Consider the following 27,250-nt stretch of genomic DNA (forward strand, 5'->3'; position numbering starts at 1 on the left):
AATTCTCTCAAAATATTCAGCAAGATTGTCAGGAGTTTTTAATGTATATGCTTGATGTATTACATGCTGAAGGTGTAGATGTAGATCAGCTGTTTGGGCTTTCTTATCAATGGCAGCATGACTGCGAGAACTGTATGGTATCAAGTACTACTAGTGTAGACTCAGAAAGATTTATATATTTAACTTTGCCAGACAGTAAATCAGTCTCCTTCAATAAGCTAGTAAAAGCAGCTGATCACAACATGGAGTGTAGCCAATGTAAATCTGAAATGATGTCCACATTATTTATACGAACATATGGCCAGTATGTCATTTTAATGTTCCAACGATGTAGGCCTGATGGAACAAAATTGACAACTTTAATAAAAAAAATTGTAGCTTCGCAGTTGTCAATATCAGGAAGGACTTTTGTAACTGCAGCAATTATATATCATGACGGCACTTCAATAACATCAGGACATTACACAGCTTATTTAAAGTCTAGAAATGGCTGGTCATTCTGCAATGATTCTGTTTTAATTTAAAAAAAAAAAATTGCCGTATGACCTTAAAAACTCTTACCTGGTGTTTTTAAAACCAAAATTTTAGGGAAATAATCTCGGGATGTGCTCTGTGGAATTTCAAGAAGTTCTAATGGCTCCTACACAATTTGGCCTTGAGGATAAGTGTAGTTCAGAGACATAACTTCTAACCATAGGACTGGACGTCATGGAGAAATACGTGCACTTTGAATGAGTTCAGAAAAACTGTTTCTTTTTATAAGCTAATTGAAGCAGCCAATCAAAACATGGAGTAGAGGGAATGTAAGTCTGCAATGCTGTCTACTGTTTTACATTGCTTTGTGATTAAAAGTGATGTAGAGAATTAAATAATTGTAGTAGTCATAGAGGTAGTGTAAGTCTGCTTCATAGTAAGCAGTATCAGTGTCATAGGAAATGTAGAACATGACTGAGCAAGAAGGGGAAGATATTACTATTCCAGGATTGTGAAAATGATCTTCAACATTTTAATTCTGAAAGTTGCGGAAATGCCAAATGACGGGATTGGCTTACAAGAAATCCAAGAGTTATAAATGGCTCTGACCAGATTTGGCCTTGTGGAAACTTGTGGTAGAGAGCAAGAAGTCATTTATTGCATGTAACGTGTTTTTAAAAACGATGGAGATTTTCTTTCAGAAAGTGGCGGGCTGAAAGTAATAACAGCACAAAAGAGTGTAAGCTGTTCATAGGACAACCTTGGACGTCATGGAAAGTAAGTTAACTTTAAGGAGTTCTGAATTTTGATTTCTGATGTTGTATGGGTTTTTTAAACACAATCATTTTGATTGTGTTTTTTTTCCCCGCTGTTATATGATGAATACCTTCAAGTCACTGTTTTTAGTGAATTTTGATACATTCTGAGAACAGCAAAAATAAACCATTTAACATGTATAATTAATTCTGTACTGTTTGCATTTATGATGTATGTGTAGGAGGCATGGAGAAGGTGAGGCTTCTGTAAGTGTCAAAGTTGTTGCATGCAGTGCTGCACTTCTGCGTATTCTTTCATATGCTAGACTACATCTGCACAATGAGATACCTAAGCAAAGGAAACACAAGTGATGTGATTGTGAAATGAGCAAAATAAATTGCACGTATTTCAATTACATCACCTGTGTTTCCTATCATTACGAATCACATTGTGCAGATCAAGTTTAGGTCTGTCCAGGGAAACATAGGAGGTTTGGACTTTGTTGAAGAGTGCAGTGGACATGACTCACTTCATTGGTAGACCTTCACATGTATTATCTCCTCTGTACTCTTCAACAAGTGTAAATCTCATCTGCAACCCTGAGTAGGCCTCACCTGAAACACACCTCTGGATAGTAGACATCTTATTGGCATCCTGAAGCAATTATTTAAAATTTTAGTGTCTTGCGACACTTTTCTGAAACAACAGCAATGCAAAAGATGCACCATGTTTTAATATAGGCCTCACTTCATCTGCATCAAGATACTGTTAGTTTAAAATGTATATCTTTAGGACTGTGTAGGGGGCCTGGAGAAGCAGAAGCTTCTGTAAGTGTCAAAGTTGTTGAAAAACTGTTTGTCCTTCAATCTTTTCCCTTGTCTTTTCTAATTTTTAAATACATGTTTTAATATTTTTCAAATGTTTGTTCTCTCTTTCACAGATTGAAAGTATAAAAACAAAAAGTGAGTAATTTAACGACAATTATAAGGTAAATATTTTGTACTGTTTTCGTTACATTTCTATCACATTTAACTACTATTAGTTCCACTGCTTCATTTCTTTAACCCTCAGTTTCCTGCCTTTGCTACTTCCCTCATTCCTTTCTCTATTACCTACTTACTCAACTCCTTCCACTCTTTTTCTCAGTCCCTCTCTTCTCATAGTTCCTCACTCTTGTTCACTCACTGCGTCTCTATTACTCTTAGTGTCTTTGACTGATCACTCTATCACTACTTGTTCATAATGCTTTCTCTGTGTAGTTGAAGCACACTAAGGGGAATATTATGAACACAGCCAATAAAATTATTGCTCTTTTTATTGGCAGAAAACTGGTGCAAAAGTGGTTTTAGTGGCAGTTTTCTGCCACAAAAGCAGCTTTAGCGACACATTTCTGCCAATAAAAGCTGCAAAACTTTTATTGCCTATGTTGATGATATGGCTCTATGTTAATTACATTTCTTTGCTGTTTCAATTAATCTTTTTCTGTTATTTTTTGTTTTCTGTTTTCTATTTTTTCTCTCTGTTATTCCTCATGTTTTAATCTTATTTTGAACATTCACTCACATTCTCCAAGAAACTCTTCTTTGTTAATGTTATACTCTCTTTTTTTTTCTTTCACTTCGTTATCTATTTTGTTTTTCACAATTATACCCTCTTCTGTCTTTTCTTCGGTAAATAGATCTATTAAACAGTATCTCTTCTTTACTCCCTATAGCTGTCTTTCTTTTAACATCACTCTCTGTTTCCTTTCCTTATACTTACACTTTTTTTTTTTTTTTTTTTTTTTTGGTTAGCTCCCGGTCCGCGTACCGGGAAGCTAACCCGGAAGCGAACCAAAAGAAATAGAGCTTGCCAGAGTGCTAAACATTCTAGCAATTTTTTTGGAAAGGGAAGGTAGTTCTGAAAAGAACTTTTTTAAAATATTTTTGTTGTTTTATATTTTTTTTTATTTTTTATTTTTTGTTGGTTTTTTTTGTATTTTTTGAACGATTTTATATTTTTTTTGTTTTTTTTTGGGGGGGGGAAACAACAAAAAACAGGCGTTGAAAAGGGCTCAACAGGAGCAAAAAAAAATTACTGGGGGCGGTTAGGGCAATCATGGTGTTCATACGCCAGGTTGAGTGCATTGATGCTCATGTTGCCACAAGCTAATAATGCACGACAGTGCATACATAAGTGAATCATGTGCCCAAAATTTTCTTGAATATTTGGCACAGTTTCCCGTGCCTCTTCTGGTGTTAGAGAAATCGGTATTGTTGGTCTGGCCACAGGAGTTGGTCTTGGATTGTCGTGCATATCCCTTATTTCCGCCCGGCTGTAATTTAGGGGATGTTTCCTTGTCATGTGCCTGTGCATTGTGTGATTTCCATAGCTATATTTTTTGTCCGTCCCTCTGGACAATTGTTCCTTGCATATGAGGCAGGTGACATACCTCGCATTGACTTTTTTTTGGCCACGAGGTATTGAAAAAAACTGCCAGATGAAACTGGCTTTCTTTCTGGAAACCCGGGGCAACTCTTCTAAAAATTGTGGTTCTTCTCCCTCCTCATCCATTTCTTCCTCTTCCTCCTCAGTGTTGGTCAGGACCTGGGGAGGTGGTCCTCTCTTCCCATGAGGAGGTGGTGGTGGTGGTGGGGGTCCACCAGCTGAAGCTACCAATGAAGCCATTTTCCAACAAGCAAAATTGGTCTTCCTCTCACAATGATGAAAGTCAGAGTGAGGAAAGAAGGAGGGGTTTTCATCATTTGGGAAAAAACAATACTTCTCAACCAATGAAAAGTGTTATTTTTAAGTCACCTGACCTAGCCTTCCATCATTATGAAACCAAAAGTGAAATGAACCAATGAAAAGTTTTATTAACAAGTCACATGACCTCTCACGCTCATGTTACGCGCTGCGGAACGCTCCCCGGTTAGCTTCCGGGTCGCTCCGCTTCGCGCCTCGGTCCGCGCCCCGGGACACTTCCGGGTGCGCTAACGCGATACGTCACAAGACGCATTTCGCGGCAACGCGATACGTCGCGCTTTCGTGCCGCGGATCGCTTCCGGGGAGCTGCGTTTCGCGCCTCGGTCCGCGCCCCGGGGCACTTCCGGGTGCGCTAACGCAGTACGTCATAAGACGCATTACGCGGCAACGCGATACCGTCACTATGTTGATTTCTTACCGGTTCGCGGACCGGGTCGCGGAATCAAATTGAGCTAACGGGAAGCTTCCCGGTTCGCGGACCGGGAGCGAAACAAAAAAAATATTTAAAAAAAATTATTAATAAACATATAAAATATATTTTTGGATTTAAAGAAGAATACATTTTACAGCTATAGATATTAGCTTTTAAAAAACCAATGAAATTCACTGAAAAAACCATAGGTTATAGACCATATATAGTTAGGAATTAGCATTTACAAAACCTTGAAAATTCACTGAAAAAACCATAGGTTATAGACCATATATAGTTAGGAATTAGCATTTAAAAAACCTTATTTTACTCACACAAAACCATTGAAATTCCATATATAGTTAGTTGTACTAACTATATATCGCGCACCCGCAATCCACTGCTGATCATGTCACATATTACATCATTCATGACATGGTCAGTGACATCACTGATGACATCACTGATGACATCTCAAATGACATCACTGATGACATCACTGATGACATCTCAAATGACATCACTGATGACATCACTGATGACATCTCAAATGACATCACTGATGACATCACTGATAACATCTCAAATGACATCACTGATAACATCTCAAATGACATCACTGATGACATCTCATTTGACATCAATGGTCACATCACTGATGATATCATTCATGTGACAATACAATGCATCTCCTCACACTTTAATATAACCTCTGTTACACCCAGTGTTAAATACAGAATATATTTTTTTAAACAATTGACACACCAATACTAGTTACTACATACACACTCACTGATTCCTACGTCTACACACACATTCACTCATTCACCCATACAATCATTCATACATACAATCACTCATCTTTACAACACTATCATATGCACTCATACACCCTATACAGACACTCACACTCTGCCACTCATCCTTGGAGTTACTCACACACCTAGTCAGTCCTGTAAAGAATCAATCACACTTCCATTTTCTAATCTATACAGTTAAACATAGAGTACCTTACATTTTCAAACATATTCTAACACATACTTACTCTCTTATAAATCATTGATACAAGAACACATTGATCTGCACAGAGTCACACATCTCCCAGCCAGCCACACACACACTCAGTCTCCCATACAAATACTTGGACAATCAATCAATAACCCATATAGTTACTCATATAGCTACTGATCAACACATGCAGCAGTTTACAGAATACCAGACATAATGATGCACAAATTAAGACAGTTTAGTCACTAACCTATGCATTCAGTGAGACACATTTAATCACTCACTCATACAGTCAGTCACGCACCTACTAAAACCTTCATTCAGACACTTATACATCCACTCATTCAGTTGTGATGTGATGTCATCAGTGATGTCATTTGAGATGTCATCAGTGATGTCATCAGTGATGTCATTTGAGATGTCATCAGTGATGTCATCAGTGATGTCACTGACCATGTCATGAATGATGTAATATGTGACATGATCAGCAGTGGATTGCGGGTGCGCGATATATAGTTAGTACAACTAACTATATATGGAATTTCAATGGTTTTGTGTGAGTAAAATAAGGTTTTTTAAATGCTAATTCCTAACTATATATGGTCTATAACCTATGGTTTTTTCAGTGAATATATATATATATATATATATATCCAACAGAGTTGCCAGTCAAAGAAGAAGCCTCTTAACAAGATGTTCTATTGCCAAAATTTCTTTATTGGAGGGGTTACAACGAGGAGACCAGCAGCCATGCCTCCACAAGTATGAGTTCAGCCTGACGCGTTTCGTGGTCATTCCACTTTCTCAAAGGCAAAGGAACTGAAAGGCAGCAGCACAGCAGTATTTTTTAAGCACCACACCTGATAACAAAACCTCCGCCTAGATGGGCGTGGCCACTCCTGTGGCCTCATGGGCTTCGTAGTGCCCAGTATTGCTGCAGTGAGATGCTGTGCAATTGCCCCAAATTGTTCAAATAAAACACCTCAGTGGGCGGTGGGACACAGCTCGAGTCCCCGCTGACACAATCTACCCCCAATATGCGGCTCCTGTCCCATACGCAGCGGCGCTTTCACGTCGTAGCTGGAATGCTGTGAACAGCACTAGGGCTCTTCTCCGCGGCTCAGGCAGGCCGCCACAAATCCAACAGAGTTGCCTGTCAAAGGAGAAGCCTCTTAACAAGATGTTCTATTGCCAAAATGTCTTTATTGGAGGGGTTACAACGAGGAGACCAGCAGCCATGCCTCCACAAGTATGAGTTCAGCCTGACGCGTTTCGTGGTCATTCCACTTTCTCAAAGGCAAAGGAACTGAAGGGCAGCAGCACAGCAGTATTTTTTAAGCACCACACCTGATAACAAAACCTCCGCCTAGATGGGCGTGGCCACTCCTGTGGCCTCATGGTCTTCGTAGTTCCGAGTATTGCTGCAGTGAGATGCTGTGCAATTGCCCCAAATTGTTCAAATAAAACACCTCAGTGGGCGGTGGGACACAGCTCGAGTCCCCGCTGACACAATCTTCCCCCAATATGCGGCTCCTGTCCCATACGCAGTGGCGCTTTCACGTCGTAGCTGGAATGCTGTGAACAGCACAAGGGCTCTTCTCCGCGGCTCAGGCAGGCCGCCATAAATCCAACAGAGTTGCCTGTCAAAGGAGAAGCCTCTTAACAAGATGTTCTATTGCCAAAATTTCTTTATTGGAGGGGTTACAACGAGGAGACCAGCAGCCATGCCTCCACAAGTATGAGTTCAGCCTGACGCGTTTCGTGGTCATTCCACTTTCTCAAAGGCAAAGGAACTGAAAGGCAGCAGCACAGCAGTATTTTTTAAGCACCACACCTGATAACAAAACCTCCGCCTAGATGGGCGTGGCCACTCCTGTGGCCTCATGGTCTTCGTAGTGCCCAGTATTGCTGCACTTCGGATTTATTTTTGTTGCAGCAAGCCTTCACTCACGCTTTCCCTCCATCTAATAAATGAGGCAGATACTTATCCTGTCGTGAGGCTCTTTCTAACAGCAGGCAACTTTGTTGGTATTTCATGCGGCCCGCCTGAGCCGCGGAAAGAGCTCCGGTACCTCACAGCACTCCAGCAACGACGCCAAACGACGCCGCTGCCAATGGGACAGGTGCCGGTTTGATGGAGAAACAGAGTGCAAGCAGTGAGTTGGAGCCTTTCGACAACACCCACTGTGGAAGGATTTGAATAAACATGCACAAGGCCACGTCAGCTCACGGAAGCAATACAGAGACACTACTAAGACCATCATGCCTTGGGAGCGGCCACGAAACGCGTCAGGCACTTCGGATTTATTTTAGTTGCAGCAAGCCTTCACTCACGCTTTCCCTCCATCAAATAAATGTGGCAGATACTTATCCTGTCGTGAGGCTCTTTCTAACAGCAGGCAACTTTGTTGGTATTTTATGCGGCCCGCCTGAGCCGCGGAAAGAGCTGCGGTGCCTCACAGCACTCCAGCAATGACGCCAAACGACGCCGCTGCCAATGGGACAGGTGCCGGTTAGATGGAGAAACAGAGTGCAAGCAGTGAGTTGGAGCCTTTCGACAACACCAACTGTGGAAGGATTTGAATAAACATGCACAAGGGCACGCCAGCTCACGGAAGCAATACAGAGACACTACCAAGACCATCATGCCTTGGGAGCGGCCACGCCCACTGAGGCAAGTGGTGTCTACAAATGGCTGTGTCCCTGCTTTCTTCATGTCCGTTGCCTCTGAGGAAGTGGTGTATCCATGAAACGTGTCAGGCACTTCGGATTTATTTTAGTTGCAGCAAGCCTTCACTCACGCTTTCCCTCCATCAAATAAATGTGGCAGATACTTATCCTGTCGTGAGGCTCTTTCTAACAGCAGGCAACTTTGTTGGTATTTCATGCGGCCCGCCTGAGCCGCGGAAAGAGCTCCGGTGCCTCACAGCACTCCAGCAACGACGCCAAACGACGCCGCTGCCAATGGGACAGGTGCCGGTTAGATGGAGAAACAGAGTGCAAGCAGTGAGTTGGAGCCTTTCGACAACACCCACTGTGGAAGGATTTGAATAAACATGCACAAGGGCACGCCAGCTCACGGAAGCAATACAGAGACACTACTAAGACCATCATGCCTTGGGAGCGGCCACGCCTACTGAGGCGAGTGGTGTCTACAAATGGCTGTGTCCCTGCTTTCTTCATGTCCGTTGCCTCTGAGGAAGTGGTGTATCCACGAAACGCGTCAGGCACTCCGGATTTATTTTAGTTGCAGCAAGCCTTCACTCACGCTTTCCCTCCATCAAATAAATGTGGCAGATACTTATCCTGTTGTGAAGCTCTTTCTAACAGCAGGCAACTTTGTTGGTATATATATATATATATATATATATATTTAAAGCTTCTTCGTTTTGACGCGAAAGAATTCGGGCGCACTCCCTCTGTATACCACAGTTAGATTTATTACAATCTTTTCAGCATGAAAACCACACGATCTACGCGTTTCGGTGCTGCAAGCACCTTGCTCACGATCACCTTCCCATATTTTTTTCAAAACATTTAAAGCAATCAAAGAATTAGATGTTACATCACTTCCTGTTTCTCAATGCTGGGCATTGTGGATATTGTAGTTTTTATCTTTATAAAATAAAAAGAGTCTCTGGGTATAGTTTTTTACCGTTCATTTTACACAGAAAATAATAACCCCTTATTTTCAGTATAGAACTCTTGTCTATGAAGCGACATTATTTTATAAATTCTGTTTTTTCGTTTTTTAGTGTCTTTAACCATCAAGGTTGTTACTATGTTTTCCAGTCCCTCTGGTGGGATGTCATCCTAACTCTGTTTTTTTGTTGGGGTTCTTCTTTTTCTCTTTCTGATTTTGAGTTTTCGGTGTTAAAGCTTCACACTCTCTTCCCTTCTCATGTGTTCAATAATGTTTCAGAGATGAATATATAACTCCTCTGATTGATTGAGGCCATAAGGACTTAAAGTTCTGAAATGTAGGATGTGGCGTGACTCCTTTTGCCTCAGGGCTTTTTCTCGATCTCCTCCACGAATATTCTTTGGTATTGTTTCTATCCCAAAGAATTTCAGTTTGAGCCAATCTCCATTGTGATGTTGCTCCATGTGTTTGGCCACCGCGTTTGCTCTGTCCTTATGTGTTGTAGCTTTTGCATGTTCCATTATGCATTTTTTTAATTCACCTTTTGTACTGCCCACATACATTAGAGAGCATGGGCACTCGATTCCGTACACTGTGTACTCTGTTTTACAGGTGATTAGTTGACGTATTTCCCATTTTTTGTAATTGGGCATTGGGACTTCCTTTGTCTGTTTTGCAATTTGGCACATTTTGCAACAATAACATTTGATGAAACCAGTGGTTTTGAGCCAGTCCTTTTTATTGTCTTTTTTCATTTTGCGTTGACTGTGGATCAGTCGATCCTTTAAGTTCGGTGCTCTTCTGTACGTCACAGTTGGATGTTTTCCCAATAGTTTCCCCACTGTTTTGTCTAGATGTAAGATCTTCCAGTTCTTTCTCAGGATATGTACCAACTCCTTACTATTTTCAGAGTAGTCAGTGATGAGCCTGATCGGTTCCTGTTCAGTTTTGTTCTCATATTCCTTTGAACGTTTCAAACATTCCGTTCTGGGTTTCTCGTTGGCTTTCTTCCAACATTTCTCAATGTTGCCCTGATTGTATTTCCGATTCTTGAACCTCCTTTTTGTTGTGGCGCTGTGTTTTTGCCATTCAGTTTCTTCGCTACATATTCTTCTGATGCGAAGAAACTCCCCATATGGGATACTGGAGATCAGTGATGCTTGGTGGAAGCTTGTTGCTTCCAATATTGCATTTGTGGCCGTGGCTTTTCTGTGCAGGGTTGTTTGGATGTGGTTATCCTTGATATAGATGCATGTATCAAGGAATGTTACTTCTTTGTTGTTAATTTCATATGTGAAGTTCAGTCCTGTCATGCTGCCATTGATGATCTTGTAGTAATCTTCAAATTCCTCTGGTGTCCCATCCCAGATGATCAGAAGGTCATCTATAAACCTTATCCAGCACATGATTTTGCAGGTGAATTGGTCATTCTCCGGTGCCCAGGCAATTTCCTTTTCCCAGTAGCCCATTGTGAGGCATGCATAGTTCGGGCTAGAGGAAAAACCCATTGCGGTTCCAAATATTTTGCCGATATATAGCTCCTCTCCGAATAGGAAGATGTTTTGTGACAAACACAGTTCAATCATATCCTGTAACATTTGGTTGTGATTTTTAAATTTGATGTTTCTGTCTTGCAAAAAGTGATTACATGCTTTCATTCCAATGTCATTATGTATATTCGTATACAGAGATACGACATCCATTGATATTAGTTGGTAGTTTTCTTGCCATGGGGTGTTTTCCAGTCTCCTCAATAGATCATTGGTGTCCTGTATATATGAGCTCAGTTGTATCACATATGGTTTGAGGAAGTGATCGATGTAATTCGAGATAGGTTCCAAAAGAGAGCTTTTAGCAGATAGAATTGGCCTCCCTGGGGGTTTCTTCTGATCTTTGTGGACCTTTGGCAGGAAATAAATCGTAGCTGTTATTGGGTGATTAGTTGTCAGATATTTTCAGGGAGGCCAATTCTATCTGCTAAATGCTCTCTTTTGGAACCTATCTCGAATTACATCGATCACTTCCTCAAACCATATGTGATACAACTGAGCTCATATATACAGGACACCAATGATCTATTGAGGAGACTGGAAAACACCCCATGGCAAGAAAACTACCAACTAATATCAATGGATGTCGTATCTCTGTATACGAATATACATAATGACATTGGAATGAAAGCATATAATCACTTTTTGCAAGACAGAAACATCAAATTTAAAAATCACAACCAAATGTTTCAGGATATGATTGAACTGTGTTTGTCACAAAACATCTTCCTATTCGGAGAGGAGCTATATCGGCAAAATAATGGAACCGCAATGGGTTTTTCCTTTAGCCCGAACTATGCATGCCTCACAATGGGCTACTGGGAAAAGGAAATTGCCTGGGCACCGGAGAATGACCAATTCACCTGCAAAATCATGTGCTGGATAAGGTTTATAGATGACCTTCTGATCATCTGGGATGGGACACCAGAGGAATTTGAAGATTACTACAAGATCATCAATGGCAGCATGACAGGACTGAACTTCACATATGAAATTAACAACAAAGAAGTAACATTCCTTGATACATGCATCTATATCAAGGATAACCACATCCAAACAACCCTGCACAGAAAAGCCACGGCCACAAATGCAATATTGGAAGCAACAAGCTTCCACCAAGCATCACTGATCTCCAGTATCCCATATGGGGAGTTTCTTCACATCAGAAGAATATGTAGCGAAGAAACTGAATGGCAAAAACACAGCGCCACAACAAAAAGGAGGTTCAAGAATCGGAAATACAATCAGGGCAACATTGAGAAATGTTGGAAGAAAGCCAACGAGAAACCCAGAACGGAATGTTTGAAACGTTCAAAGGAATATGAGAACAAAACTGAACAGGAACCGATCAGGCTCATCACTGACTACTCTGAAAATAGTAAGGAGTTGGTACATATCCTGAGAAAGAACTGGAAGATCTTACATCTAGACGAAACAGTGGGGAAACTATTGGGAAAACATCCAACTGTGACGTACAGAAGAGCACCGAACTTAAAGGATCGACTGATCCACAGTCACTGCAAAATGAAAAAAGACAATAAAAAGGACTGGCTCAAAACCACTGGTTTCATCAAATGTTATTGTTGCAAAATGTGCCAAATTGCAAAACAGACAAAGGAAGTCCCAATGCCCAATAACAAAAAATGGGAAATACGTCAACTAATCACCTGTAAAACAGAGTACACAGTGTACGGAATTGAGTGCCCATGCTCTCTAATGTATGTGGGCAGTACAAAAGGTGAATTAAAAAAACGCATAATGGAACATGCAAGAGCTACAACACATAAGGACAGAGCAAACGCGGTGGCCAAACACATGGAGCAACATCACAATGGAGATTGGCTCAAACTGAAATTCTTTGGGATAGAAACAATACCAAAGAATATTCGTGGAGGAGATCGAGAAAAAGCCCTGAGGCAAAAGGAGTCACGCCACATCCTAAATTTCAGAACTTTAAGTGCGTATGGCCTCAATCAATCCGAGGAGTTATATATTCATCTCTGAAACATTATTGAACACATGAGAAGGGAAGAGAGTGTGAAGCTCTAACACCGAAAACTCAAAATCAGAAAGAGAAAAAGAAGAACCCCAACAAAAAAAACAGAGTTAGGATGACATCCCACCAGAGGGACTGGAAAACATAGTAACAACATTGATGGTTAAAGACACTAAAAAACGAAAAAACAGAATTTATAAAATAATGTCGCTTCATAGACAAGAGTTCTATACTGAAAATAAGGGGTTATTATTTTCTGTGTAAAATGAACGGTAAAAAACTATACCCAGAGACTCTTTTTATTTTATAAAGATAAAAACTACAATATCCACAATGCCCAGCATTGAGAAACAGGAAGTGATGTAACATCTAATCCTTTGATTGCTTTAAATGTTTTGAAAAAAATATGGGAAGGTGATCGTGAGCAAGGTGCTTGCAGCACCGAAACACGTAAATCGTGTGGTTTTCATGCTGAAAAGATTGTAATAAATCTAACTGTGGTATACAGAGGGAGTGCGCCCGAATTCTTTCGCGTCAAAACGAAGAAGCTTTAAATATATAACGGTGAGGTTCTGCCGTAGGGTCACGCACCCACAACGAGCGCTCAATGGCCGGGTAACCTGGAACCAGCGTGTGAAGATATATATATATATATATATATACATATTCACTTAAAAAAACCATAGGTTTAAGTCCTTATATAGTTAGGAATTAGTATTTAAAAAACCATTGTAATTGCTCCTATATAGTTAGTTGTACTAACTATATTTCGTGCACCCGCAATCCACTGCTGATGATGTCACATATTACATCATTCATGACATGGTCAGTGACATCACTGATTACATCACTGATGACATCTCAAATGACATTACTGATGACATCTCTGATGACATCTCATTTGACATCACTGATGACATCATCCAGTGACTGTGTGTTTCTGTAAAGTTTAAATATGTGTTACATATTGAAGAATGAGTGGATGTATAAGTGTCTGGATGGAGGATTTAGTAGGTGCGTTACTGTATGAGTGAGTGATTAAATGTGTCTTACTAAATGCATGGGTTAGTGACTAAACTGTCTGAATGTGTGCATCAGTATGTCTGTTGTTGTGTAAGCTGCTGCATGTGTTGATCAGTAGCTATATGAGTGGCTATGTGGGTTATTGATTGGTTGCCCAAGTATTTGAATGGGAGACTGAGTGTGTGTGTGGGTGGCTGGGAGGTGTGTGACTCTGTGCATAGATGTGTGAGCAGTTGATTCACTAGGTGTATGAGTTCAAGAGTGCATGTGGAAACAGCTATATGGACAGAGTTGACTGTGTGCATGGGTGTGTTGGTGAGTAAATGGATATCTCAGTGCTACATGTCCAAGTAAGTACATATGTAAAGCACAGTGCATGTGAGAGTTGGCATATATAAATGACTACACATGAGAGCCAGTGAATGTATGAGTGGATGTATGGATCATTGTGTACTTGTATCAGTGATTGTATAAGAGAGTAAGTATGTGTTAGTATATGTTTGAATAAGTAAGGTGTTGTGTGTATAACTGTATAGTTGAGGAAATGGAAGTGTGATTGATTCTTTGCATGACTGACTAGGTGTGTGAGTAACTCCATGGATGAGTGGCAGTGTGTGAGTGTCTGTATAGGTGTATGAGTGCATATGATAGTGTTGTATTGATGAGTGACTGTATGTATGAGTGATTCTATGGGTGAATGAGTGAATGTGTGTGTAGACCTAGGAATCAGTGAGTGCGTATGTAATAACTGGTATTGGTGTGTCAATGGTTTCAAGAATGGTAGTCTGTATTTAACACTGGGTGTATCAAAGGTTATATTAGAGTGTGAGGAGGTGCATCGTATTATCACATGAATGATATCATCAGTGATGTCACAACCATGTCATGAATGATGTAATATGTGACATCATCAGCAGTGGATTGCGGGTGCGCGAAATATAGTTAGTACAACTAACTATATAGGAGCAATTTCAATGGTTTTTTAAGTGCTAATTCCTAACTATATAAGGCCTGAAACCTATGGTTTTTTAAGTGAATTTGCAAGGTTTTTAAAATGCTAATTCCCAACTATATAAGGCCTGAAACCTATGGTTTTTTAAGTGAATTTGCAAGGTTTTTTAAATGCTAATTCCTAACTATATAAGGCCTGAGACCTATGGTTTTTTAAGTGAATTTGCAAGGTTTTTTAAATGCTAATTCCTAACTATATCAGGCGTGAAACCTATATTTTTTTTCAATAAATTTCAAAGGTTTTGTAAATGCTAATTCTATTAGCGGATAACGTTTATATATGTTATTATCCTTCTGGGACCACCTAAGCAGCCATCTTGTTTCTCAGGAGAAGTGAGGCACAAGAGAGCACAAAACAAGAGTGGAAAACGCGAAAAGGGGGCAGGGTTGAGACCCCCTGACCCCCTAGCCCTTCTCAGGGGGTCCCAGAAGGACCACCAAGTGCAAAAAAGTTTTTGAAATTTTTTTTTAAATCGTGGGGTACGCGTACTGTACGCGTACGGTGCGCGTACCCCGCCATTTTTTTTATTTTTTATTTTTTTTTGCCCTTGGGGGTCCTTTTGGGACCCCCTGAGAAGGGCTAGAGGGTTGGGGGGTATATACCCTGCCCCCTTTTCGTGTTTTCCACTCTTGTTTTGGGCTCTCTTGTGCCTCAGTTCTCCTGAAAAACAAGATGGTGGCCAACACTTCCTGGTTTGGACAGTTGGGAATGTTAACAGTCGACTGCCAGCCAATCAGAAACTCGCTCGCGCACGTAAGGGTACGCGCACGTACGCGTACGGTACGCGTACGGTACGCGTACGGTGAGCGCATATAGATATATAATTTGCTCAAATTAAATTTTCTCAACAACTACTGGAGGGATTTTCACCAAATATAGAAAAGGCACTACTGCATACCTGTCCCTACCATTTTGCCAAGTTTGGTGTAATTCCGTTCAGCCGTTCGGGCTGTAGCCGTGTCTAAAGGTCCCATAGGAAATGCCATTTGAAACATTTCAAATTCAATTTTCTCAAGAACTACTGGAGGGATTTTCACCAAACATAGCAAAGGCACATCTGCATACCAGGCCCTACCATTTTGCCAAGTTTGGTGTAATTCCATTCAGCCGTTCGGGCTGTCGCCGTGTCTAAAGGTCCCTATGGAAATTAACATGGGGAAAACACGTTTTGGGACCCCCCTTTCGGCCCCGCTTGACGAATCCCCCCGAAACTTTCAGGGAAGGAGCGGAGCTGGCCAAACTTCTGGAAAATTATACACAGATTCCTCAATCGGCGCCAAAGTTATTCCCAATAGAATGTTGAGCGCATATAGATATATAATTTGCTCAAATTCAAATTCTCAACAACTACTGGAGGGATTTCCACCAAATATAGAAAAGGCACTACTGCATACCTGTCCCTACCATTTTGCCAAGTTTGGTGTAATTCCGTTCAGCCGTTCGGGTTGTAGCCATGTCTAAAGGTCCCATAGAAAATGCCATTTGAAATATTTCAAATTCAATTTTCTCAAGAACTACTGGAGGGATTTACACCAAACATACAAAAGGCACTGCTGCATACCAGTCCCTACCATTTTGCCAAATCTGGTGTAATTCCGTTCAGCCGTTCGAGCTGTAGCCTTGTCAGAATGTCCCTATGGAAATTAACATGGGGAAAACACATTTTGGGACCCCCCTTTCGGCCCCGCTTGACGAATCCCCCCGAAACTTTCAGGGAAGGAGCAGAGCGGAGCGAGGCAAATTTAAGGAACATTACAGGCAGATCCCTCAATCGGCGCCAAAGTTATTCCCAATAGAATGTTCAGAATTTCCTATGGTAACTAGGTCCTAACTATATATACCTACTGGCGACCGCCAGTAGGTAATATATATATAACATCTATATATAGATAGATATATATTGCAGTTTTAGTTAGCGCAAATATTGCCCAGGTGCTTTGGAGCATTTTACATGAGCAACATATTACAGTAGTTCAGATTAATTTTATAAAAAGAACAGGAGATTAAGGGCCAGATGTAGGTAATTCATATTTACAGACTCTTAAATACCGAATTTTACAGATTCGGTATTTAAGAGTCGGTAAATATGAAGGGGGAGATGTAGGTATTACAGAATCTGTAAATACCGAATCGTTAAGATTCGGTATTTACCGAATCTGTAAATACCGAATCGGTATTGCCCATTGATTCCTATGGGCCTTGAAGCCCATAGGAATCAATGGGCAATACCGATTCTGTAATTACAGAATCGGTAAATACCGAATTTTGCAAGCGTGCAGGGGGTGTCACTTTGACACCCTCTGGCACCCCAAAAATAGGCATGTGCGCCATGTGGCACACAGACATGCCCTAAGGGCATGTCCGTCTGTCACATGGCTAGGTGTGCATGCACACATGTGCATGCACACCTGAATTCGGTATTTTAACACCCAATTGAATTGGGTGTTAAAATACCGAATCTGAAAGGCCTGCGGCACTCAAAGATGTGCTACCTACATGTACTTTTACAGAATCTGTATTTTTACCGAGTCTGTATTTACCGATTCGGTAATTTTACCGAATTTGTAAATACAGATTCGGTATAATACCGATTCTGTAAAGCATGCTCCTACATTAGAAAACCCTAATACCGGTCGGAAACGGCCGAAATCGGCCGTTTCCGACCGGTATTAGGGCTCCTACATCGGGCCCTAAGTGATTTGATTTGCCAAAAGCCATTGCAGGGATTCGAACCTGGCTCCCCAGATCCAAAATCAGCAGTTCTAGCCCTTATGCCGCACCCATATTTCTCACTTTATGTGTGAAAGTCATGCACAGATGGGATGATTGTGTACGATCATTTAAAGTGAGCACATTATATGTTGAAATCGCTTTGTGAGTAAAAAAACACAGCAGCAAAAATACTGGAAGGTTCAATCGGAGTTTTGCTTGGTAATGCTTGCAAGGATTTGTTGCAATACTGAAGTTAAGGACCGGTTCGTTAGCCCCAGTGATTTTGGAGGAATTTTCAGAGAGGGGTTCCTGACATCAACGTTACATTACTGAAGTCAGAAGGAGTGTGAAAAATCAACTTCACACAAAGTGTAGCAAATGTAGTCAGCATGCGACTAATATGTAGCTGGTGGTGAATTTGGTCCAACATGTATTACTAAAGCATTGCGCGGTAGTGCACTGTCATTTACAGACAACATATTCCATTAAATGGCTACTAAATTTATATTGGATTGAAAAAAACAAGGACCCCCTGAACAATAGTGTCAGCAAAACTCCTAGGACAGGGATAATAATGTATGAACAAAAATTCCTAGGCAGTTGAAATATAGGCAAACAAGTAACATAAAATGACAGCGAAAAATTCTTCAGGGAAAATGTTAAATAAAAGCAACCATAATTTTAATGAACACAGTTAAAAATCATACAAGTTAATAGCTTAACAAACACCGTATGATAATAAAATCAGTTAAAAAACATACAATTCATACAAAGAAAACATAGTCATAAAGCAAAGACACCACGGCAACTTAATATCGTTGGTGTCAAAACACCACACAGTGCCGAGTGAAACTCGACGCGCATTTCGGCGTAGACAACGCCTTCTTCAGGAGCCACACAGTGATATTATTTGGGAAGGATAACAGGGTTTGTTTAAGGATACAATCGAATGAGTCTTGAAATCTCTGCAAACCAATGGCCGGAATAGATACAGTCCTGATAAATATCACCTTCCACCTGCTCAATGGATTTTCTACTTTCTCTGCATATGTAGGATCTATTTATTGATCTGATAAAAAGTAGTTTTAGGAGGCAAAGCTGTCTAAACGCGCGTCGAGTTTCACTCGCCACTGTGTTGTGTTTTGACACCAACGATATTAAGTTGCCGGGGTGTCTTTGCTTTATGATTATGTTTTCTTTGTATGAATTGTATGTTTTTTAAATTATTTTATTATCATACGGTGTTTGTTAAGCTATTAACTTGTATGATTTTTAACTGTGTTCATTAAAATTATGGTTGCTTTTATTTAACATTTTCCCTGAAGAATTTTTCACTGTCATTTTATGTTACTTGTTTGCCTATATTTCAAGTGCCTAGGAATTTTTGTTCATACATTCTAAATGTATATTGACATACACTTTTACTTATCGAATTATATAGCACACAAACAGTAATATATGGAAATAATCTTTAAGTGAATATTTATCATTTGTGCATTACTGAGTAAAAGTGTCTTGATTTGTTTTGATGCTATTTGTTTCCATCACACTTCAAAATTACAAAACAAATGTGCTTAATTGTTTGGCATCCCAAAGTGCTGATATATTCTGATATATGTGTACAGTTCATCTATAGGCATTTATATTTTTTTGTGTGCTACAAACAAAATGACATCCTGCAGCTTTTCCTTTCACGCTACTTAAAACTCAGCAAGATTGTCACATAGTTCAAAATGAAAAAACAACTCCTCTCACTTTGCAGTCATAGAAAGAAAAGTAAACACCAATCCCCGTGTTAAAAGAGTAATCAGCAATTTGTTGATGCACAGAACCCAACAGCAGAGCCAGGACGCAGGCAGAAAGGCACTGTTGGTTTGGCCTGGCATTTGACCTTTGTTCTTGAAGCACAGCAAATGTGAAGATAAATAGGAAACATAAAACCATTTTTTATTAACTGCTCTTTCACAACCCACCAGAATTCGGCTGGTGACCCACCAGTGGGTTCCGACCCCCAGTTTGGGAAATGCTTCATTACATTGTTAATCAAAAACTAAGGATTGGAGCACTGACCTAACCGTATAGATATGTCATGTGTAAAATATGTTGCATTTCAAGTTATTTGAGAAATACCTTTTATGCATAAAAGTTTAGTACGAAAGATGGCTTGTTGTGATTTGAGGCCATTCCCCTAAGTGGTAGGCTTTATCCATGTTTCATTGTGTGTCATGTTAGAATAGGCGTGTCTTTAATTTATTTCTAAAAACATGAGGTATGGCGGGTGTCTGAGGGAATGTTGTTTCAGAGGCAGAGGTACAAAACTACAAATCAATAGTCATATCTGCGTTTATTTCTGGTTCTCGAAGTTACTGCTAAGTTGTTTGCTTAGTGGTTGAGTGGGTGGAATGAAACTATTTTTAAAGTTTTTCGGAAGGTATCTGAAGATGAGTCTTAAAGCATTTGCAATTCATGTAGAGGACCATAATCTTGTTTAATTTCTGCATCAGAAGCCAATGTGCAAGGCAACTACTGCTCTTTCTGACACTGCTAGAATTTCTGGGGTAATGTAGGTAGGGTTTCATTGACAAATTTAAAGTGGAAGAATGCAGCTTTCCACAAGAGCTCCTATATACGAGTTGGGGCTGAGGGTGGAAGTCAAAGTGACCACCCACTTTTTACATTGTGTTAGACCTACAATCCACAGTGTGGTATTCCCCCAAATTCTTTGCCTTCACCCCCTTACCTTGCTATACTTATTTTCATTGGCATTACCCACTCATAGGGTAGAGTACCACTGCAGCCTGTAGTGCAGTTTTAAACTGCAATTTCAACCTAGGACATGTGTGTTTATGTTTTACATGTCTTGAGAGTTAAAAACTCCTAAAGTCATGTTTACACTGTTGTAAGGCCTATATCTCCCAAAGGCTAATACTGTGTTACCTTATTACATTTAAAAAGTGCTAACTTCAGATTGGGAGTAGATACTGATATACTGTTTACATTCAAATTAAGTGTAATTTAAAATCTTCCCTTAATGGTGACGTTGTATTTCACGTTACAGTATTGAAAATGCCACTTTTAGAACATTGGAATTTTCTTGTCCAAACCAACTGTACCTTTCTGCCTGTGTCCCGGTTCTGGTGTTGGGTTCTGTCTATTACTTCGAGACAGTGAAACAAGGGTAACCTATGTGTGAGGGTTGAGATTCTTCCCAACAGGATGGCTGAGAAGGAGTTGTACCTTGCCCTGATTCTGTTTCACGGGGCTCTGCCTGCAGCATACACAAAGGAACCTGACACCAAGCCTGCCCTGCCTTTTGCCACCCTAGCCAGTTTGGACCCAGAACCAGTAAAATGGAAAGAACAGATCAGATCCAGTTTTGGGGTAGGTCAGGGAATTCTCCAACACAAAGGCTGGTGCAAGGTATAAAAATGAGTCCTTGAGACCTCCTGATTGGAACATTCATGTAACTGTGGAAGATTCAGAAGAAAGGCTGTTCTGCTGCAAGAAGAACTGCCCTGCTGCTGGAGGGATTGCCTCGTTGTCTGAAAAGTTTCCAGAGGCCACCTTGCACCAGCCCAGCTTACCAGCACCATCTGGACATGTCTGACCCCTGCTGCTGGCCTCTGCTGGAGTGAGTCCTAATCAACAAGTGTTCCCCCATGTCCTGGACCCCTGGCTGGCATCGGTAAGAATACCTTTTGATGAAAAGGTAAAGAAAAATACCTCTTGGGCGACCACTTCACCCCAAGAATTGGCCACCTGCAACGACCACCATCACAAAGCTCCAGTGTGACGTGTTTTTGTGCAGACGACAACCAGCTATGATGCCAGATAATTGTAATTGGTGCTTTGTACTTCTTGCACTATTTTTGCCTAACAATTAAAATGTTGCTATCCCTAGTTCTACTGATTAGATTTCGCTTGTTTTGGTATCATTTTTCCTAAATAAAATGTATCTATTTTTCTAAATTAATTTGGGATTTTTCTTGTGCCGTGTTTTCAGTTTATTGCTGTTTGCATGCTGTATCAATATTTTACACATTATCTCTAAGTTAAGCCTGACTGCCTTTGTGCCAAGCTACCAGAGGGTTAAGCACAGGTTTAGTGACTCTGACAAGGACAGTGTGTAATATTTGAGTGGGACTTTCACCTCTCACAACTAATGACCCAATTCCCTCCACTTTGGATTTCATGAGTACAGTTTGGGCAGATAAAGTTGTGTCAAGTTATAAGAAGTCCATTTGTTTGAGGACATGTTGAGGGCCTAGGATGAGAATTTCTGTGTTGACCCTAATTTTCTTGAGAATGTTGTAGCCCTTTCTAAATTGTCAGAAAACAATCTTTTTTTAATTGGTTGGATGCCCTTTACACTCTCAGGTACATATGTGTATTGTCTGTGTATGAGAAAAAGCAGATGTTGGGATAGTGGAGGGAATCCAAGGGGATTTATCGCAGATGTTTAATGGTAACAGCAATAGGAGAGCCATGTAGGACCTTTCAGTTGATTGGGCTGGTTGGGGAGGAAAGTTCTCCAAGGCAAACATTCTGGGTATGGTCAGACAGAAAGAATGTGAACTGTCTGAGTGCATTCTCAGAGACACTGAAGTGTGGGTAAGAGGACATTGAGATCTACTGTGTCTAATCGCCGTTAGGTCAAGGAGATTAAGTATATTTAGGGCATTTTGACCTGCTCTTTCCTAGATATCCCCTCATGCTATGAGAAGGATGGATATGACCCAGGCTCTTAGGTACAAAATAGATTTGTGTAAAACAGGAGGCTGATATTCATTACGGTAAACATCACTTACAACGAAACTTTTACAACGCACTACCATTACAACGCGGTCATTACAACGCAAACCATTACAACGCATTGCGCTGGGGGGCGCTCTAGGATAGGGAATATATTTAATTTACTCTCCAACACCTTCCCTACTATCCACGGGGACTGGAGTTGGAATAGTAAATTAAATAAATCACTACCAGCGCCTAAAAGCACTATGCGTTGTAAAGGTTTGCGATGTAAAAAACGCGTTGTAAAGGCAGGCGTTGTAATAGCCTGCGTTGTAACGTCATACATCCATTCATTACATAAGCTTGTGGCTGGGACAAGGCAGTGCAGTTAGGACTCAGTAGTGGTTGAGGTCAGCAGATTGTATGATGCCTTTTTTGAGGAGAGGGACCACCAGTGAGTGTTGACTTCTTTATTTTTGTGGGTGCTAGGGGTGAAAACTGAGGTTGCTAAGGTTTCATGCGGTTGGCAATAACTCCACTGATTGACATGAGTCACCTGGTTGTTTCCTTGGACTTTCAGTATAGATAGAATTCCTGAGGTGTCAGAGGGTGAGGATGTTATGCTGTTATCATGCAGCTGCAGGGGGAGGTTATAGTGCTGGGAACAATGTGATGTGAGGACGATGTCATTTCTGATTTCCTGCACATTGTCAATGGAAAGCAGCGGAGCATGTGGCAAACGCCTAGGCTGTGTGATATGGTAGCAGAGGTGAAATCAAGGGGATATAAAATGTTGCACTACCTTTAAAACTTATTGAGGGCTATTTAATTTTGTTTTACATTTCTGGTGAAGAATATTTTTAGGCTTCTTATTTAGCTTTATGGCATGGGGAGGTGTCTGTTTGAATTTGGCTGTGTACTTGGAATGGTGGCATTGCATTTTTACAGCATTCTTTTTAGAGTGTTCAGATAGTCAGCGGTCCAGTGATTGCTGTGTTTAACATGTTTTCTCTTTTTGGAAAGGCGAACCTTTGTCCATACTTTGAAATATTATATTTGTTAGAGCCTTAATGAGAGGTCAGGTTTTATCTTTATATTGGAGATCTTCTATCTCAAGTAAGTTTGAGTCGGGATGTGGAAGTGTGTGTGCTGTGAAGATAAGGTGAGCTTGATTGCTGTTCAGTTGGTATGGGTTTTTTGGGGGGGAGTTCGCAAATAAAAATGAGGGATTTGTGTAAATATTAAATGACTGGGGAGAAGGGTTATGTTTCTGACCTGTGGATGTGTCGGTTGATTTTTTTTTACATTAGAGAAGCAAAATACATGAATATCAATTGAAAAATAGTTGTTTAGTGAGTCAATCGAATACACAATAAAAGTCTGAATGTTTTCTTGAGTTTTTATGCTCTTTATTCTCCACAACTAATGCGCCTCATCCAATCAAGGACTTCATCAAGGCATAGTTTGTGTGAAAAGAAATGCAAACACGGTAACTATAATAGGTACTGTCCAATTAAAGCCATCATCCAGCAGGAACAGGTAATTGAAGTCTGCATCTCGAGTTGTGCAACACCATGTAGTCTGGATGCAAATGAGCACTTGTAGTGCTTGAGTGATGTAGTACTAAAAAGGGGTCAGTAGTCCAGGCTGTGGTCGTCAAGAGACTTTGCGTCCAGCACAAAGTGTATGTCAGTTTGAAGAAAAAGTTCAGATTTTTATTGAGTATCCAATTGACTTGCTAAAAATTTATTTTTCAATTCTCATTCATGGATGTTGCCTCTCTAATGTAAACAAGTTTCCTAAGTGTTGGTCATTGGGTAGCTGACCGGCAGAGGTGGGTAGCAAGTGGAAATACTCTATTAAAACTACAGGTGGTGCAATATAGAGTTCCCTAAACAGTATTGGCAATGACTTTCAGGCTTAGGCTGTTGCAGAGGTGGACACATTTCTTTGTTGGATCGATATAGTCACACCCTAGCTAGAGTTCTTAAGCGAATACAACCTTTCACTCTAAACACAAAAAATAATAAAAAAATCCCACATCTGCACACACAATGGTTTTGTTGTTAGTATTGGAGGGCAAATATAACAATAGGAAATGTTCCAAAACACTATAACAACGAGGTCACATTTAAAATGCTGGATTTAGAGCACTAAAACATGTGTAAAAGTTAAAATTGTTTAATTACTGCAGACCTGAAACATGTGAGCTGCAATGCTTCCACTTGGTGGATAAGTAAATATCACACTATTAGGCCCTCCTAGGCATAGGCATCGGAATATTAATCCATCATTTTCAGTCATTTAAGTCCTCAGCTCCAAATTAGATGTTTTAAGGATACATTTAGGCGTACATTGCGAGTGCCCTGGCTTCCGATATGAAAATTAACGCTCCCGATAATATCCAAAACCTCCGTGTTTGAAATTTATCAAGTGCGATATTTATCGCCTGTACAAGTTGTGTCATTAAAAATGGGGCATAACAGGATTTTGATGCTCGGTGCACCAAAATCCACACGTTCAAGGGTTTGCCCTGAAAAAAAGTATCCGGGAATGCAACTTTTATTTCTCCCAGATGTCACTTGCTGCAATAAAATCTGCACCACTCATAATTCCGATCCGATATGCATAATAACAAGAGTTAACACACATATTGGAATTTACCCAGGCTCTTGTTAATGAATGCCTTATAATCTTTTGGCCATTTTCAAAATGACAATAGTTATAGGGCTTCTTGTAACGGAAACAAAAAGGGCTTACAGTAATTTTGAAAACATCACTCCATGAAAAAATAGAATAGGACATATATTTTCTTACAAATGTGTAAATGTGTCACAGTGGCAGTTCTCTGATCAAGACTTTCTAATGCAGAGCTATCTATTGAACCCTAAAACCGAATTGAGTTTAGTTGTCCCAGCTCCATTAGGTCATGATACATTTCTGGGACAATATAAAATTAAGGCCTTCAATACGTTGGCGGGCGGACCGCCACCAACAGGCCATTGGTGGCGTTCTGTCCACCATCTAGGGCATCAGTCTGAGCACTGCATTACAATTAATTACCGTAGAGGTTAGGGGTAGAAACACCGCCTCGGACAGAATCAAAGATCTCATCAGGACGGAGGTCGGATTCCTAATCCTTACAATGGAGGCTTTAGAGATAAGGATATCTTTTTCTGACTGACCTCCTGATGGTGGTCACACCACCATCCCACCGCCATGACCAGGCAGACGGCAAAGGACTTTGGGGGCCCCATGCACGGCCCCTCTTCCCTGTGGGCCACTGCTTAGTGTCCTGGGGGCACATGTAGTGTCCCCACTACACGTCCGTGCACTGTGTGCCAAGCACCAAGTGGTGCCTGGGACACGGTGCATGGATATGCATAAAAAGCGGCATGTGCAGCTTGTGCTGCGGCCCGTTCCTGGGCTGCAGCACAATCACACTAAAAAATGCATTTTAAAACTGCCTGCATGGCAGTTGTATCCTAATAGGGTGGGCAGAATTGCTAACTCATTGTCGGACGGTTCCTGCCCGAAACGATGGCAGTTTGACGCTTGTCTTACCGCAATCGAAATTAGGCCCCTAAGTCTTGGTAAGCAATAATACCTTCAGTGGGGGTTACTTGCCAAGTAAGGTATTTCTGTGAACTGTTATGAGAAATAATTCTAATATAATTCAAATAAAACAATTCTACTGGCTTATATGATCAGGTTAGGTACATCAAGGCTTTTCACACAAGGAAATACGTTGTGTGCATTCAAAGTATATGTAACAATCTATCTTTCCATAAAGGTAACTACACAGGATTTTGATAACAAATTAAACCTTTTTCACTTTACATCTAATACTCTGTTTAGGAGTTTTGATTGATTCAAATAGTAAATCACCATTTCAGGATCATGAGCACACAATATCCTTTTCTTAGGTTACCACTACAAGATATTTTAGATAATAGACTTCAAGGACAATATCAAGCGAGGCACCACTGTACCTAAATGCAAAGAAAAAAATGTCTGTAAAAATATAGGCTACAGTACCAAAGAAGAAAATGTTATTCCTAAACAGTGAAGAATTTGGATCTCAGTGAATTTATCTCTCCCAAGAGCAGCTTTCTGTCTGAATTTGAAACCTGTTGCTTATGTCCTGCATATATGGTTTTGTACAATAGTAATAAACTTGTGACAATAACCATGAGAAATGCACCCTGTGTCTCTTCAGATGCTCTTCCATCGTTTCAAAATGTGCAAACAGCTCCAGTTTAAGAGACCATAACTTAATCTTTGAATAACAACTGAAACCCCAAAATTGGAAAAATGTAGATCATTTATATGACAAATACGGAGGGAGTGGCCAAGAGCAGCCTTGAAAGTGATAGTTTTCTTCACCACTGTGAAATGCTGTGTTATTTTCCAGTGTTAGCCCCTTTCTAAATTGCAAGAACATAGCTGTCCAGTCAATGATGGTTGATTGTCGTGAGATATTTTCTAAATGGGTTTATGTCATTAGTCTAGTTACTAAGTTGGATTATCTAACTAAATCAAATAAAGGTCTCCATCCTATTGGCATATAAATGGGTCCACTCTGGTAATTGCAATCCTAAAGATGTTTTGTGCATCAGTCACTTCTTTAATGATCAACAATTTCCATGACAGGGGAAGTGTCTAGTAGAGCATTTACACAACAAACACAGATAATGAAAAATACTGCATATGGATGGAGTCGCGGCTGGTACAGGTAAGAGCAGTGGGGCGGGGCAGAGCGGGGAGGAAGTCTACATACAACGGGATAGGGAAAATAAAACAAATAAATAAATGAAAAGACTTACCTTGCACTCGCTGAGTTGGCGATGTGGCGAGCGCAAGGTAAGTGGTTTTATTTATTTATTTTCCCTATCCTTCCATATGTTGACATCTCCCTTGCCCTGCACCACCCCTGCCTTGCCCCGCCCTGCACCACCACTCTTACCTGTAACAGCTGCAAATGCATGGATGAATATTTCAAGTTGTCATGAAGATGGAGGACATGGTTTCGATGTTTTGATCATGCTGTTGCAGTAGTAGAAGGTTATCTTTTCCACTGGAGAAATCTTTTCCTGTGGAGAAAGAGACCATCATTACATAATTTTTGGATCCTGTCATCCACTTGTTAGCCAATTATCTATTTGTTAGCAAAAATTTGTATCTGTTG

The sequence above is a fragment of the Lissotriton helveticus genome, chromosome 6 (genome assembly GCF_964261635.1).
Source record: "Lissotriton helveticus chromosome 6, aLisHel1.1, whole genome shotgun sequence".
NCBI lineage: Eukaryota > Metazoa > Chordata > Amphibia > Caudata > Salamandridae > Lissotriton > Lissotriton helveticus.